At 47.3% G+C, this 14671-nt stretch overlaps 1 protein-coding gene across 5 annotated transcripts in view; it reads left to right on the top strand.

The window, feature by feature from the left end:
- Positions 1-14671, top strand: part of MTHFS (methenyltetrahydrofolate synthetase) — a 287753-nt gene that overhangs the window by 256916 nt on the left and 16166 nt on the right. For all 5 annotated transcript variants that reach the window (XR_016391960.1, XR_016391959.1, XR_016391961.1 and 2 more), the window contains one exon: positions 13901-13975. The gene's annotated coding sequence lies outside the window, so the exon portion shown is untranslated. The remainder of the gene's footprint in view (positions 1-13900; positions 13976-14671) is intronic.

Below are 14671 nucleotides of genomic sequence, written 5' to 3'. Positions count from 1 at the left end.
CTTCCTTGGTGGGGGTATGCGTAGCACATCTTCTTTTTACCAGTTTACTCCTCGTTCTTCCACCATACCCATTCGGGGACAGCTCATCCAGGTTCTGGTGGCCTCTCTTCCTTAGAAACCCAGGAGAAGGGAATCTGTGGGATCAGATTTAGCCCTGCCACTGCTCTTGGCCTCTGGGACGCAGTGGATGGGAGCTGTCTCCCTTCTCTACTATCCGCTGGCCTTGGTGGCTCTCCTGGTGGTGGAACCAGACTCTCATCCCCAAAAGGTTTGAATGCCTCATCACCATGCCCTTCTCAGGCTGAGGTTGTGTGCTTGTCCATTTATAATCACAGCTGGGTAGGGGAATCTCAAGAGGGACCCAAGCAGATCACTTCGGACCCAGACATTCCTCCATGCTCCACTGTGTGACACCAACCTGCTCCTGTCCTGGTGATGAGGGTCATCTCACCCTGCCCAGATGGTGACTTCTCTTCTTCCTCAACACAACGTCCCTCAACACAAGAAATCCAAAGTGCCCAGGCAGCAGACACACCATAGAATTCATTGGGACCCCAGCTGTGGCCCCTAGAGAAGATGTGTGTCCCCTCTGGGGAGCAGGACCCCTAAGCCTGCAGAGCCCATGGTAGTGGGGATGGGAAGTATGGAGCCTACCCAGGATCATTAGGAATTCATGGTAAGTGGGGTCGCTCACCACTTCCACCTCGTGGATCCTGGGTTCTCGTATTCTTCCTCTTGGGGACACGGCTCCATTTAAAGATCATTGATTTGTGCACATATGCCATCCTGAGGGATGGCATCCTGTCCTTGCAAAATATTGCCTCTGGGCTGGCGCTTCGGCTGTGATTTCACAGGCTGTTCCGATGGTCTCTCAGGCGGGCAGTTTCAGGATGACAAGGTACATATGACCAGAGGATCTCGTGTTCACAGGTCCACCTCCATGCGTCCTTTGCAGAACAGAACCTGAAGAAGCCCACCAGGTGTTGTGCTTCTATCTTTGTGGTGGGAGGGACAAGCTATAACAATTTGTCTTTTACTTGGGAAGAAATGTTCCAGCATATCCCTGACCACAGGGGCTTAAAATTTTATGGAGGTGGCAGGCCCCGAGTCTTCATATTGTTTACCTCCAGCCCTCTGGAGTGCAAATGTGACTAGCCACCTCCTACTCATCTCTCCTGATTGACATAATGCCATCGATGTGATCCTGTACAGGATGTCCAGATGGTCCAGATCTCCTCCGATTACATCATGACAGAGGGTAAGAGAGTTAACATATATCTGGAGCAAAATCATAGATGTATATTGTTGTCCATTCCATGTGGATACAAACTATTTCCGTTCCTATTTTCTGAATGGGATAGGAAAGAACATATTTGCCAAATCAGTGACCACATACCATGTACCTGAAGCCATATTAATCTGTCCTAACAAAGAAACTACAGCTGTGATCAGGGTTATCACTTTGTTGGGCTTGCAGTTGTCTCTAGCCATCCTCCAGGATACATGGGCTTTCTGCAGAGGGGCCATACTTAAGAATTACCTGGAGACATGCAGGTGACAACACCTCTGCTCCTACCTGAGGGTAGTACTTATCTCTGCCTCCTTCCCAGGGATGCAATATGATTTCTGATTTATTCTCTTGTCAGGATGGGGTTATTTCAGAGGTTTCCATTTGGCTTTTCCTCTAGACAGCTAGTACCCCACAGGCCAAGGACCCAATGAACTGCTGAGGGTTACAATCCCAATTATGCACTTGGGGACCAGGAAAGTGATCACTGTATGAGTCTGTGGATGTAGCGGGCCCTCCATAACCTGGACGTTGGGAAGGGATCTGTTTATTACCTGGCCCCCATATTTCCCTATCAGCAGGGCCATGATGAAGTTTTTGGTCTCTAGGGATCAATGTCAACTGTGACTAACAATCCTTGAAATATCTGGGCGTTCTCCTCTCCTTGGTATACAGCTACCTTAGCACATAGTTGTAGGTTCCTTTGTGAAAGGACAGGAAGATTATTTGATGTGCATACTTGCCAGAATGTTGCGGGATCCTTCCTCTTGGGGACCCAGCCACCGGTTCAGTCCATGAGTTCTCAGTCTAAAATTTGACTCAGGTACAGAAACCAGGCAAAAGTTGTAGCATTGTACATTGGGGCAACTTCTGTCAACCTACTGGTCATCTAGCCTTGAATTCTTCTGCTGCTATAAGCTGGCCAGTACCTTTGTTTATTGCCCATACATTTGGCCTCTAGAGATTCCATAGTCTATTATGGGTCATGGTCCCATAGCTACCGCTCTGTCCTCACTGGTCATTACAATAATTGCAACTTCTTGGCTTTTGGTGGTTAAGCCCCTATGCCCTGCATAAGCCAAATTCTGTAACAGCCTCTTTTGCTGTCAGCCCCGGCCTACAGAGGAGACCCCTGCTGGACTTAGTGCAGTGGGGGCACATTCCTTCTGGGTTTGGTAAATAGTGTGTTTCCTCATCTTCCTGTAGAACCGAATCCTCTGCTGGAGGCTCCAGTCAAACTGGGCAAAAGGAGAGGTGAAAATGCAATGTAGGCTTAACAAAACTTTGCTGCTCTTAGAGGGCTCTCTGGAGCAAGCAGTGGTCATTAGAGTTGCATTCTTTTGGACCCAAATGACCAGGCCTTTATACTCCCACCTCAGTCACAAGGTGAGAGCTGCACAGGGAAGGGCATCTCGGCAAGGCAGGTCTCTGCAGCAGAGGTGGCCCTGGAGGAGCTGACAACCACAGCTGTTTGCTGACTCCTGGCCTTGCGGTTGGGTAGGTCCTTCCTGGAAGGGAGAGTTGGGCAGTGCATCTCGGTGTCTATTACAAACCTCTTCAGCTTTCGTCCCTGATGGTATTTCTGAAGCGCCTCTGGGATGCGGTGATGATTCCTCTGTTGGCCGTTCCCCTGGACTTACACTGGAAATGTAGAAAAAGTTCTGGGCCCTGAAGGTGTCAGGTCTGAGAGGCCCTATTGGAGAAGTTACAGATGTAACAGGGCTTTGAGTTCTGGGAGATAAACCTGGAAATCTCCCCCGGTTGGTGGGTCCAGGCATGAAAACAGGAACCTTGAAGTTGGAGCAGAAACCATCGAGTCAGGGGACAGTGACATGCTAAGGCATGTGGGCAGTACTCTGTGGGCGGGGGGAGCCGCAGAAGGGTTCTGAACTTGGGGTGGCGTGTCTGGAGATGTGTTATAGGAAGGGTTTTCCAGCAGCCTATGTGGAGGATGCACTGGTGGAGACTGTTATCAGGGGACCAATTAGGGCAGTTGCCATGGTTCATGGGAAAAATAATGAACACCTGAACTGAGACAGTGACGGAGGTGGGGGAGGGGTGGAGCAAGGGGAATGATGGGAAGGACATTGGGAGGTAAGGATGCCAGGGCAGGTAGACATCGCAGATCACACGTCTGGGAGCAGCGGGTCATTCATTCCACTCTCCTATTTCTACGTCTGGGCACATCATTTTCACCGGGTCATTTTCCAAAGCATAAAGTCAGGTGAAGTCAAATGAGGGAAAGGAGCTGAAATGTTTCTATCTCAGAGTCAGGGGAATCAAAGAGGACTGGCAGATGGTTGGAATTTCATGGCTGTTTTCACGCTGCTTCTTCCCCTTCTGCTCTCCTCACCCTGGGATCTCCTTCTTTCTCAGGCTCTCAGGCCTTTGTTCTCTGATGAGCCTTTCTTCTGAAACTTGGGTTTCCCCCACCTTCTGGGGTCCAAACAGCTGACAGAGGGGGGCGGGGCCAAATAGATAGCCAAGGTCTTCAGAGGATCATGTTTAGTTCCTAACCATCCCTAAGCTCCCGGCTCTGGTGGCGTCACATGCCCTGGACTCATGGTTCACACCTGCGTAGAGCCTGCAGCAGCATTGCCCGCAGACTCTGGCTGAAGGGCCCCTGGCCCGGGGCCCAGGCTTTACAGGGCCTTGCCCTAGCTCTCCTCTGGCTGTACCTTGCTCTAAGGGGCAATGAAATGGTGACTCCCCCTCTGCCACATCACTGTCCAACTATTCAGGACCTCAGAATTCCCTGCCCCGATGGTCCCCAAGTCTGCAACCAGAGTCTGTATTGCTTTTCGCTGCAGCTGTCCCCATGATCTGTGCTCCTCTAGGTTTATGGGGGTGTGGACAGAGTTCCATGTGCAGACAGGGTTGTCTGCATAAGTGTGTGCCAGGCCTCTCCCAGTGCAGGAAGGAGCTGGGGCAGAGGGGAAGAGTGGGGCAGGCACAAGCCAAGGCCCTGTGTCTGCATACTTGTTCTAGACCCTGCGAATATTAGGGGCAGGGCTGCCCTAAAGAAGGGCTTCCCATCTTTAGTAATACGGACATTTCGAGCTGGATAATTTTTTGTTGTGGGAACTGTACTGAACATTGTAGGATTTTTAGCACCATCCCTGGGTCCCCCAGATACCAATAACACCACCCCAATCACAATAATTAAAAACGTCCCAGACATTTCCAAGTGACCCCTGGACCGTGGGGAAGGAGGCAGGCAAAATTACCACCAGTTGAGAACCACTGCCCCAGGATGATGAGTTGGGTGTAGTTAGTTTGGGGTCGTTCTAGTTCAATAAGACCTAAAATTTCTAATTCAAAGAAACCTTTGGGACTTTGCATAAACAAGTGACCTAGCAAAAACAGAATCAAAACAATTTTAAATGTGTATCCAAGTTTAATATAAATGATTTCCCTTGGCATATGCAAAGAAGATATAGTAGTGCCTGCTGTATGTTTTCTGGTGAGGGGTTGCTGTCTGTTCTGTGAACAGCTGCAGCTGTGACCGAGGACTCTGTCCAAGGACATCAGCATCCTGTTTGGCCCCCCACGAACCACTGTGATGTCACGTCTGCTCGTGGCCTCTTGAGCTCCACTTTGGGCTTGTTGAACTGGCTGCAGTGTACAGAGGTCATCCAGCCTCCTGTTGCATCTGGATCCTGACCTGTGACTCAGACCCCAAGGATTCTTCTCCTCAGCCACAGGTCAGCACGGCACGGCCTCTCTTTCTCTGAGAATTGCACAAAACCCCATGGTGCAGAAATGCCTCCCAGCTAGAGCGCTGGTACTAGGATTGCCTGACTCTAGCTACTGATCAATCTCTGCTTTCTTAGGCAGTTTTAGGCTTCTGGTCAAATGGCTACTAGATAAACCCTTCCCCCGCACCATGTGACTTTTCATCTAAGCATCGTTTACTAAGGCATCCTAGATGTTCAGATTCTTAGAGCCTTGTTGTAGCAACGGCGGAGCCGGATCAAAGGCGTTGATTTTCCCTGGACTGGGCTTGCCCCTTATTGCTTTTTTCTCCTTAGGAGATATTTCTTACTGGTCCTCCCAGGTAGCCCCCGGGGTTTACTGTAGCCCTGACTGGAAATACGCACCTTTCCCCGATGGAGGTTCTTCTTGCTTATGGCCCCTTCTGCCTGCCCTGCTGTGTTTTGGGAAAATGATAGCCACCTTCCTTGTGGGTAACAATCTCCATCTCTATTCCCCACCCCCCAGAAACCATCTATGCTACTTTGAAGGTGTACATTCACCCATTGTTTATAATCTCCAGAAGGTAGAGAGTATGTATGTCCTGGTCACAGACACGACTTCAGTGCCTGGCACACAGAAGGCTCATGGTAGACGGTGATGTGTAGGTTATCTATTGGAGTGAGCCCTTGGAGTCTTATGCTGGAATAATGACGATAGCAGTGGTACTGGCTAAAATCACTTTGGGTTTCATCTGCTTTCAGGTCTTTGTAATAGACTTTGCGAGATTCAAAGTAATGGATGCAGTGGCTGGATTTTGAGGCAGTGACCACGTGCAAGGGGAAAACCTCATTGATTTAACATTTACCTTGTGTGGGGCCCTGTTCTAGGTGCTTTACAGACTTGGCCACATTTAATCTTCATAGTAATTCTACAAGTAGCTTTCACCACCTGCATTTTAGAGACAAAGGAGATTCCGCGGAAGTTGTAAACACGGTCCTTGTCACAGTATTGGTGGCGGAGTCAAGATGTGAGCTCAGGCCTGTCTAACCAGCCTGTGCTCTTTCTCATCTGTGTTGCTGTTTCCTAGATGAAGTAGAGAGACTTGGAGCAGCTGGGGGCAGACATGGGGTCAATGTCCCCTCAGGGTCCTCACCCCTCAACGTTGGCAGAGAAAGGGCATCTCCAAGGAAATGGTAGCTGTTCCTTCTATGTAGATAAAGGGGAAGAAGAATGCTTTTTTTTTTTTTTTAAAGGAACAAATAAGACTGAAGTTGAAGCCAGCAACAATGACCAAGGCCATCACCAGGCAGTCAGGGGGGAAGGTGAATCCTATGAGCGGCTTTGGGTCAGGGATAAGGGAGCTGCATGAATCCACTCTCCTCAGCGGCTTGTCATAAAAGCGTGGAGGTTGGGCTGCATTGCCATGTGAAGTGGCTTATCAGTGATACCATCTTCTGCTCCTTGGTTTCAATATATATATAAGCACTACACAAAGAAAAGAATCCAAGTACACAAGTTTACGGATTCAGTCTAGAGCCACGTGTCATCACCATGGTTGCCTTGTGCACTTAAGAATCTCACTTTCAGCTCTTTTTAATCTCACTTTATTAAAGGAGACATCAAGTGTAATTGGCAGCCCCTCAAAAGCACGTCGGCTTTCTCATCCTTGAAGAAACGTTGTTTAATTAATTTGAGCACACCGAGAATCGAGTTATAGAAGTACAAGCAAGCAAACCCACAAAAGAAAGACCTAAACAGGGGAAACTTCTTCAGTTTAACAGCGAACTTATCCTTTGGTCTTCATAATTAAGAGCCCAGACTCTTGTAGACACCATTTCTTTTTTTTTTTTTTTTTGGTTTCTCTTTTTTCTTTTAATTATAGTTGCTTTACAACGTTGTGTTAGTTTCTGCTGTACAGCAAAGTGGATCAACTTTCCATATGCATATATCCATTCTTTTTTGGATTTCCTTTCCATTTAGGTCACCACAGAGCACTGAGTGGAGTTCCCTGTGCTATACAGTAGGTTCTCATTAGTTATGTATTTTCTCCATAGTAGTGTATATATGTCAATCCCAATCTCCCAATTCATCTCCCCCCACTTCCCCCCCTTGGTATCTATACGTTTGTTCTCTATGTCTGTTAGAAACCATTTCTTAATGGCCTACTTGGTCCAAGCTCTTACTAGGCCCTTGAAAGCGGTTTCCTCATCTCATCCTCACGACAGCCCTTGCACAGGAGATGTTATTTTCCCCATTTCCTGCAAGAGAGAACTGTGGCTCAGTAATGTGCTCAAGGTCATGGAGTTAGTAAGTAAAGAATCTGGGATCAGGCTTCCCTGGTGGCGCAGTGGTTGAGAGTCCGCCTGCCGATGCAGGGGACACGGGTTCGTGCCCCGGTCCGGGAAGATCCCACATGCTGCGGAGCGGCTGGGCCCGTGAGCCATGGCCGCTGAGCTTGCGCGTCCAGAGCCTGTGCTCCGCAACGGGAGAGGCCACAACAGTGAGAGGCCCACTTACCGCAAAAACAAAAAAACAAAACAAAACAAAAAAGAATCTGGGATCTTGCAAAGTCTGTCTCGTTCCAAAGCCCAGGCGGTCCACACTGTGCTCAGCGGCCTCCCTCAAGGTCAAAACTTGGAGACGTTAACTAGATATGTGAGCTGCACAAACTGCTTATCTCTGGGGTACCAACTTCCCCCAGCGTAAACTGGAATAACAGTCTCTGTCTCTACCCTCAAGCAGGGGTTATGAAAATGAAAAACGGGGCAATAGGTGGAGATACGTCTTCAAAAATGGTAAGCCTACCTTATAAGTATACAGATATACTTTCATTCCATGATCAAAGAGAATTGCATTTCTCTCCACTCCATCTAAGTCTGTAAGCGTTGCCAAGGCTTCTCAATGTATTTATTTTCTTGTTATTTCATTCAACTGGAAAATATTTCCTTAATCCTCCCTTGCTGCCTGGCAAAGCTTCTCTGTCCTTTCGGCCTGCACTCTGTGGCACTGACACCTTCAGGAAGCCTTCCCTGACTGCCTTCTCCATCTCCTTCCCAGCCCTGGCCTCTGTCATCGCTCTTGCCACTCTGCACTTTGTCTGTCTTTCCACACATCACTAGACCCAGAGGTCCTCCGGTGCAGGAGCCGTGGTCTCATGTCTTCTGTCCCCGTGGCAAGGAGTAGGAAGTATATTGCAATGCTCCGAGGAGGTCCGTTGAACCTAACTACATGGCGTGAAACTATCAAGTCTGAGTTTCTGAGACAGACTTCCAGACCTAAACCCAAGAAGCATCAGGGAGAACCCCCCTGTCCCAAATGAGCCCGAGTGGAGAGTGAGGCCGCAGCTCTGCTCTGCCCTCCTGCCGCTCCCACTGAGCTCACCCAGCTACGGGGGGAAAACCATCCTGAGGGCATTCCTGGGTTGCAGGACTTTTTTTTTTTTTTTTTTTTTTTGCGGTACGTGGGCCTCTCACTGTTGTGGCCTCTCCCGTTGCGGAGCACAGGCTCCGGATGCGCAGGCTCAGCGGCCATGGCTCACGGGCCCAGCCTCTCCACGGCATGTGGGATCTTCCCGGACCGGGGCACGAACCCATGTCCCCTGCATCGGCAGGCGGACTCTCAGCCACTGCGCCACCAGGGAAGCCCAGGAGGACTTTCGTTTTTAAAACCAGGACAGTCCCAAGGCCCTGGACCTTCAGTGCTCAAGCTTTCAGGTTGTTCATCCTAACCCCAGGCCCAGAGATGACTCTGCTTGAGGGAGGGCTGTGGCTACTACAGCAGGGAGCCTGTCTGCTATCGCAGCCAGCACACAGAGAGGCCTCCGTCTCACCATCACCGGGTAGCATGGGCACCAGAAATGAGAGCTCCAGCTGTCAGAAGCAGGGACCAGAGAACCCGAATCCTAGAACCTTCTTAGCCAGACACTCAGATGTCTGCTCCCTGGGACGGGTCGGCTCCAGAGCTGCTGTTTCAGAGCTGGGAGGGCATCATAGAAGTTCCTCTTCATCGGGATCCAAGAACCAAGAAAGGCTTGTGTGGGGGATGATGGGCTCACAGCAGAGATGGGGACATTCTGGGCTTAGAATGAAGAAAAGTAGATGGTTGCTGGAAGATGAACTTTGACATGTAAGAGATTTGGGGAGGGGACATTGAGAGAGAAATTCTGAGACTAGAATGATGAAAGGGACTAGCTGCTGAGTTGAGGAGAGAATTCTGAGACCATAACGGGGTTAGAGAGTGGAAGGAGGTCTTGTTTAGAGCTTAATTAGCAAAACAGGAAGTCTGCGAGGGGCAGAGTCAGGGTTGAAGGGATGAAATACGATTGCAAGGGGGTGTCTAAGGGTCCAGCAGAATTATCTCCTTAGAACAGGGTTTCTCAACCTCAACACCACTGGTATTTTAGGCAAGATAATTCTTTATTGTGGGAGGGTGTCCTGTCCTTGTAAAATACTCAGCAGCGTTCATGGCTTCTACCCACTAGATGCCAGCTAGCACCTGCACACTCTCATACATTTCTCCAGACGTTGCAAGTGTCCCAGCACCTGCACACTCTCATACATTTCTCCAGACGTTGCAAGTGTCTCCTGGTGGAAGGGGAGAGCAAAAACACCCCTGGTTGAGGACTTCCTGGTGGTCCAGTGGTTAAGACTCTGTGCTTCCACTGCAGAGGGCACGGGTTCAATCCCTGGTTGGGGAATCAAGATCTCACATGCAGCACGGAGCAGCCCAAAAGAAAAACCAACAACAACAAAAAAACACCATTGGTTGAGAATAACTGTCTTAGATGGATCGTGGCCACCTTCAACTTTTCAAACTCTTTGCAAGCTCTGGGTATATCACTTGCCAGTTCTGAAGAGTGGGGTGGGACATGGGCATCCTCTTGGAAAACATCCTCCATAAAAGTTAATGATGGGGGCTTTCTAGCTTCTGTGCTATGCTGAGATAATTAAGGAAGGGTGTGATGAGTACCGTGGCAGCGTTTCCCTGCTGGGAAGACAGTGCCATGCAGATCTGCTTAGATACTTGCTATTCTGAGCGGGGCTTGGTTCAGTCAAGGCTTTATTTACAGCTGAAGGTCCCTGGTGAGGCTTTTCGAGAGAGCGTATGGGGGCTCTTCTCTGGGAGGGAGTGACTGTCTCAGAATAAGGGTGGAGCCTACACTGGCAGAATGAAGCAGCCAGCTGGCTGACACTTGTTCTACCATGGGGCTAATTTCGGAGGCTTCTTCTTCATTGTGGACCGGGATGGAAAACACTTTGATCACTTTAAGCCTTTGTCCTGGTCATTCTGTTGCATCCACTTCAGACCCTACTGGTGGGTAAACATTTGATGTCAGTTCTTAAAACGGGATAGTGCAGAGCAGAGGACAGGAGACCCCCTATCCCTCATCAAAATCTGCATAAAAGTCAGCAAGAAATGCTAGAACATAAAGGAACAGACAAACAGGGATGGTTTGGAAGACAGGAGATGTAATGGAAGCATAGGTGGCTGTCAGAGCCCCACCTGTGTCTCTTCAGCTCTGGGCATTATGGCCTAGTAGGGCTGATTTCCATCTGCCAGTCTCTGCATCCCTCTGCCTGAGGGCTTTTGTAGATGGCAGAGCCTGGGACAACCTGGAAGTACTGGAGAATTAGTGCCTTGCTTCAAGGAGCCCTTAACGAATGGCAACTGGGGTATACCCCAGCTCCCTTGCCCCTTCTGGCAATACTCTGACACGAGTATTTTACATTGGCTCTATGGTTCTGGGTTAGGATTAATATCCAGTTTTCTCCTTATCCCAGTAGGGTTTTTGCACGCTAACACACTGTTTACTGGCTACTTTTTCTCCCCTATCTCACTTCCTCCCTCCTATGACTGCATCCTGGAATCACCTCCTAAATAAATCTGCACTCACACCCTCAATGTAAAGTCTGTCTTTGAGGAAACCCAAACCAGCACATGGACTGAATGCTGATAGGTGAAGACCTGGTGTTTACTTGCTCCAAGGCTCTGTCTATACGTAGACAGAAGGGTGCATACAGATACGCAATGTCAAATGTGCTGGCACACAGCACATGTTTGGCCACGTGCAAAATTTAATTTCCTTAAGTTTTTGTTTTATGTTTTCTTAACTAATTTATTTTTAAAAATTTAGTTTATTTTTGGCTGTGTTGGGTCTTTGTTGCTGCGCGCGGTCTGTCTCTAGTTGCGGCGAGCAGGGGCTACTCTTCATTGCAATGCATGGGCTTCTCATTGTGGTGGCTTCTCTTGTTGTGTGGCACGGGCTCTAGGCACGCAGGCTTCAGTAGTTGTGGCACACGGGCTCAGTATTTGTGGCTCGCCGGCTCTAGAGCGCAGGCTCAGTAGTAGTTGTGGCGCATGGGCTTAGTTGCTCCGCAGCATGTGGGATCTTCCCAGATCAGGGCTGGAGCCCACATCCCCTTCATTGGCAGGTGGATTCTTAACCACTGCGCCACCAGGGAAGCCCAGATTTCCTTGAGTTTCATTCTGAGATTGGCTGGCTTGATTTCTCATAGTTAAAGCAAATATAAGCTCTAGATGGCAAAGATTTTGTGTAGTTTTGTGCATTCTCATTTGCATTGGCTTTTATGTCCAAACACATTTTAAAGGCTCCCATTTCAGTGTAGACTGGCATACAATTCTTGCTGCTGTAGTGAAGGCTGACATCATGGAAATGACCTAAGCCCCTGTTTAGGGGTGACAAACAGCAAGGTTGACTCCGGGTTGAATATTTATCTAGATCCCTGTGGTTGCTGTTGTTTTTAAAGAATTGTTTAGATTTAACATCAGAAACATTATTTTATGTCTCTGAGATTTGAAATTATTTTAAAGTCTTGGGTAATATTTATTAATTCCATTGCCTTTATCAGCTAAGAAGAAAACCTAGTTACACACCTTTTGCAATACACAAGGATTAAAATTATTTAATGATCTCCCTGAGTAACTTTGTGCCAACACTAAGGAGAACCCAGGAAAACACTGTACCTCCACTTACCCACATCACTTCAGCTATCTCATCACTGATGGATATGGTTGGAGTTTTCAAAACAACCATAGTATTTGTTAATTAGTTTCTAATTTAAGAAATGCATGCTTGTCATAGATGTAACCTGGATCTTAGCCAAGAAGGCTGAGATTTAGAGAAAATTAGTTTAAGCTTCTAATTCCATATCCATGGGAATTCCAATGCCCGTCTCCAGATTTCTGAAAATTCCCAGGGGCGTAAATTCTCAGTCACATACGGCTGTAGTTTCCTGCTTTTGCCTAACTTTTGTCCTCGTGGGCTTCTTACCTCCCATGGCTGGTCTCTTCCCTGCTCTGCACACTCAAATATGAAATTCATCTCCTGTCCCTGATATCCTGCAAAAACACACAAAGCGTTTATGTATGTGATGGACTTTATCAGATGTTCGTGAAATAGAAGTTCATGCTATACCAAAGCAAACAAGTACAGTAAGCCCCCTACATACGAACCTTCAAGTTGTGAACTTTCAAAGATGCGAACTTGCTTTTGCATGTCCAATCATAAAAGTTAGTTCACGTGTCTGGTGTACATCATCACGTGCGTGCGTCCTCTACAAGTGGTTGTGGTTTTGTGTACTTTACTGTCCAGGACTGTATAGAGTACAGCAGTACGGTATCTTTATTTCAAGACTAGGATGTCCGGAAACAAGAGTAAAACAGCTGGTACTACCGTACTTTTCAAGGTACTGTACTGTAAGATTTAAAATGTTTTCTTTACTTTTTGTGTGTTTGTTTTTTAGGTATCATTTGTGTGAAAAGTATTATAACCTATTACAGTACAGTATGATATAGCCAATTGTGTTAGTTGGGTACCTAGGCTGAGTTTGCTGGACTTACGAACAAAGTGGACTTATGATTGCGCTCTCAGAACGGAACCCGTTCGTATGTAGGGGACTTACCGTATAAAGATGAGCATGAGACCTACCTGTTCTTTTGGCAACTCTGCCCCAGGAAGTTTTCACTGGCTACTTTTCTCCTGTAATCCTGGTGTCTTGTCACCTGCCATCATACCTGTATCTCTCCCTGCTTCTTTCTCTGTCCTCCACACCTTTGCCCCTTACTCTTAGGACAGGTTGTAGCATCACTTCCCCTCTGCCATGACCTTCCCTGCAGGAGGATGACGTGCCCTACCCTGTAGAGTGGCTGTGTCACGTGCTTTGGCCAAAGACATGTGACGCAGGTAATGCGGGTTACATCGGGCAAAAGATTTCAGAGTCAGATCATGGTTCATCAGCTCTTTCTCCTCACACTGATGACTGGCAAGGTTCCAGAAAGAAACTGCTCTGGAAGCCTGGGTCTGGGGTACAGACAACAGGGAGCTTGTATGCTAAGTGCACTTACCAATTCGAGGAAAATATCCATATCCTCTGGATTTTTCTTATGTGACCAGGCCATCTATGACTAAACATAATTTTTTTCCCTTCATTTCTAATTCCTCCATCTTCTTATTTTAGCGATGATTTAGAATCTCCTGTGAAGTGTTGAGTAAACTGAGGGTAGCAAGAAACTCTGGTGCATTATCAGCCTCGGGGGAGGCCTCCATAAGTGTAATGACTGCAGCAGGCTTTTTGTAGATACCTTTTATCAGATTAAGGAAACCCTCTTCTATCCCTAGCTTTCTAAATGTTTCTAACATAAGCAGATACTGAATTTCACCAAATACTTTTTCTGTGCATATTTGAAATGATCATATGACCTCTCTCCTATTTCTCCATTAAAGTGGTGAATTATAATAATTAATTTTTGAATGTTAAAGCAACCGTACATTGCTAAAATAAAAAAAATTTTCATATATCACTGGATTTGAACTGCTATATTTTATTTAGGATTTTTGCATCTATATTCATAAAGAGTTTGGCTTATATTTGATTTTTCTTGTAATGTCCTTCTCAGGTTTTCTATCACAGTTTTACTGGCCTCATGAAACGAGTTGGCATTCTTTGGACCCGGACTTGGAATTTTCTTTCTGTAAGTCTTCCATTTCTTTTGGTTCAGTTTGGGTGAATTATGTTTTTCTAAGAATTTTTTCTTTTTAAATTTTTAAATGATGACCACAAGATTCTGCAAATAACTTTTACAACTTTTTAATGTTTGTTAGATCTTTTGTGATATCCTCTCTTTTATTCCTGATATTGACCTGTGCCTTCTCTCTTTTATTTCTTGATTAGCTTTCCTTTGGGAGTAAGGGATGTATTCGTTATGTCTTGCTGCATAACAAATTACCCTAAGTCTCAGTAGCTTCAAACTAGAAGCATTTATTATCTCACACAACTTGTGTGAGGGGGTGGGCCCTGGGGATGACTTAGCTGGCTGTCTGGCTCCGAGTCTCCCTCGAGGTTGCAGTCAAGGTGCCGTCTGAGATTGCACTCATCTGTGAATGGACCTGAAGGGTCTCCTTCCCCGTTAGCTAAGTCACACGCTTGGCGTGTCAGTGCTGGTTGTTGGCAGGTGGTTCGGATTCCTCAAGGCCTCTGTTCTTCACCATGTGAATCTCTCTCTAGGGCTGCTGGAGTGTCTTCACAACATAGCAGGTGGCCTCCCCCAGAGATAGGGATCCAAGTGACAGCAAAGTCTTGAAATCACACATCAGTTCCACTTACTCCTCTCATTGGAAGAGAGTTACGAGGTACAGCCCACACGCAAAGAGAGCAGGATTAGGGTCCA

This window comes from Delphinapterus leucas, chromosome 2 (genome assembly GCF_059928025.1).
Source record: "Delphinapterus leucas isolate spDelLeu-1000000601 "Yukka" chromosome 2, BTC_Dleu_Yukka2, whole genome shotgun sequence".
Taxonomy (NCBI): domain Eukaryota; kingdom Metazoa; phylum Chordata; class Mammalia; order Artiodactyla; family Monodontidae; genus Delphinapterus; species Delphinapterus leucas.
The sequence above is the reverse complement of the archived record's forward strand: the minus strand, read 5'-3'. Positions and strand labels throughout refer to the sequence as shown.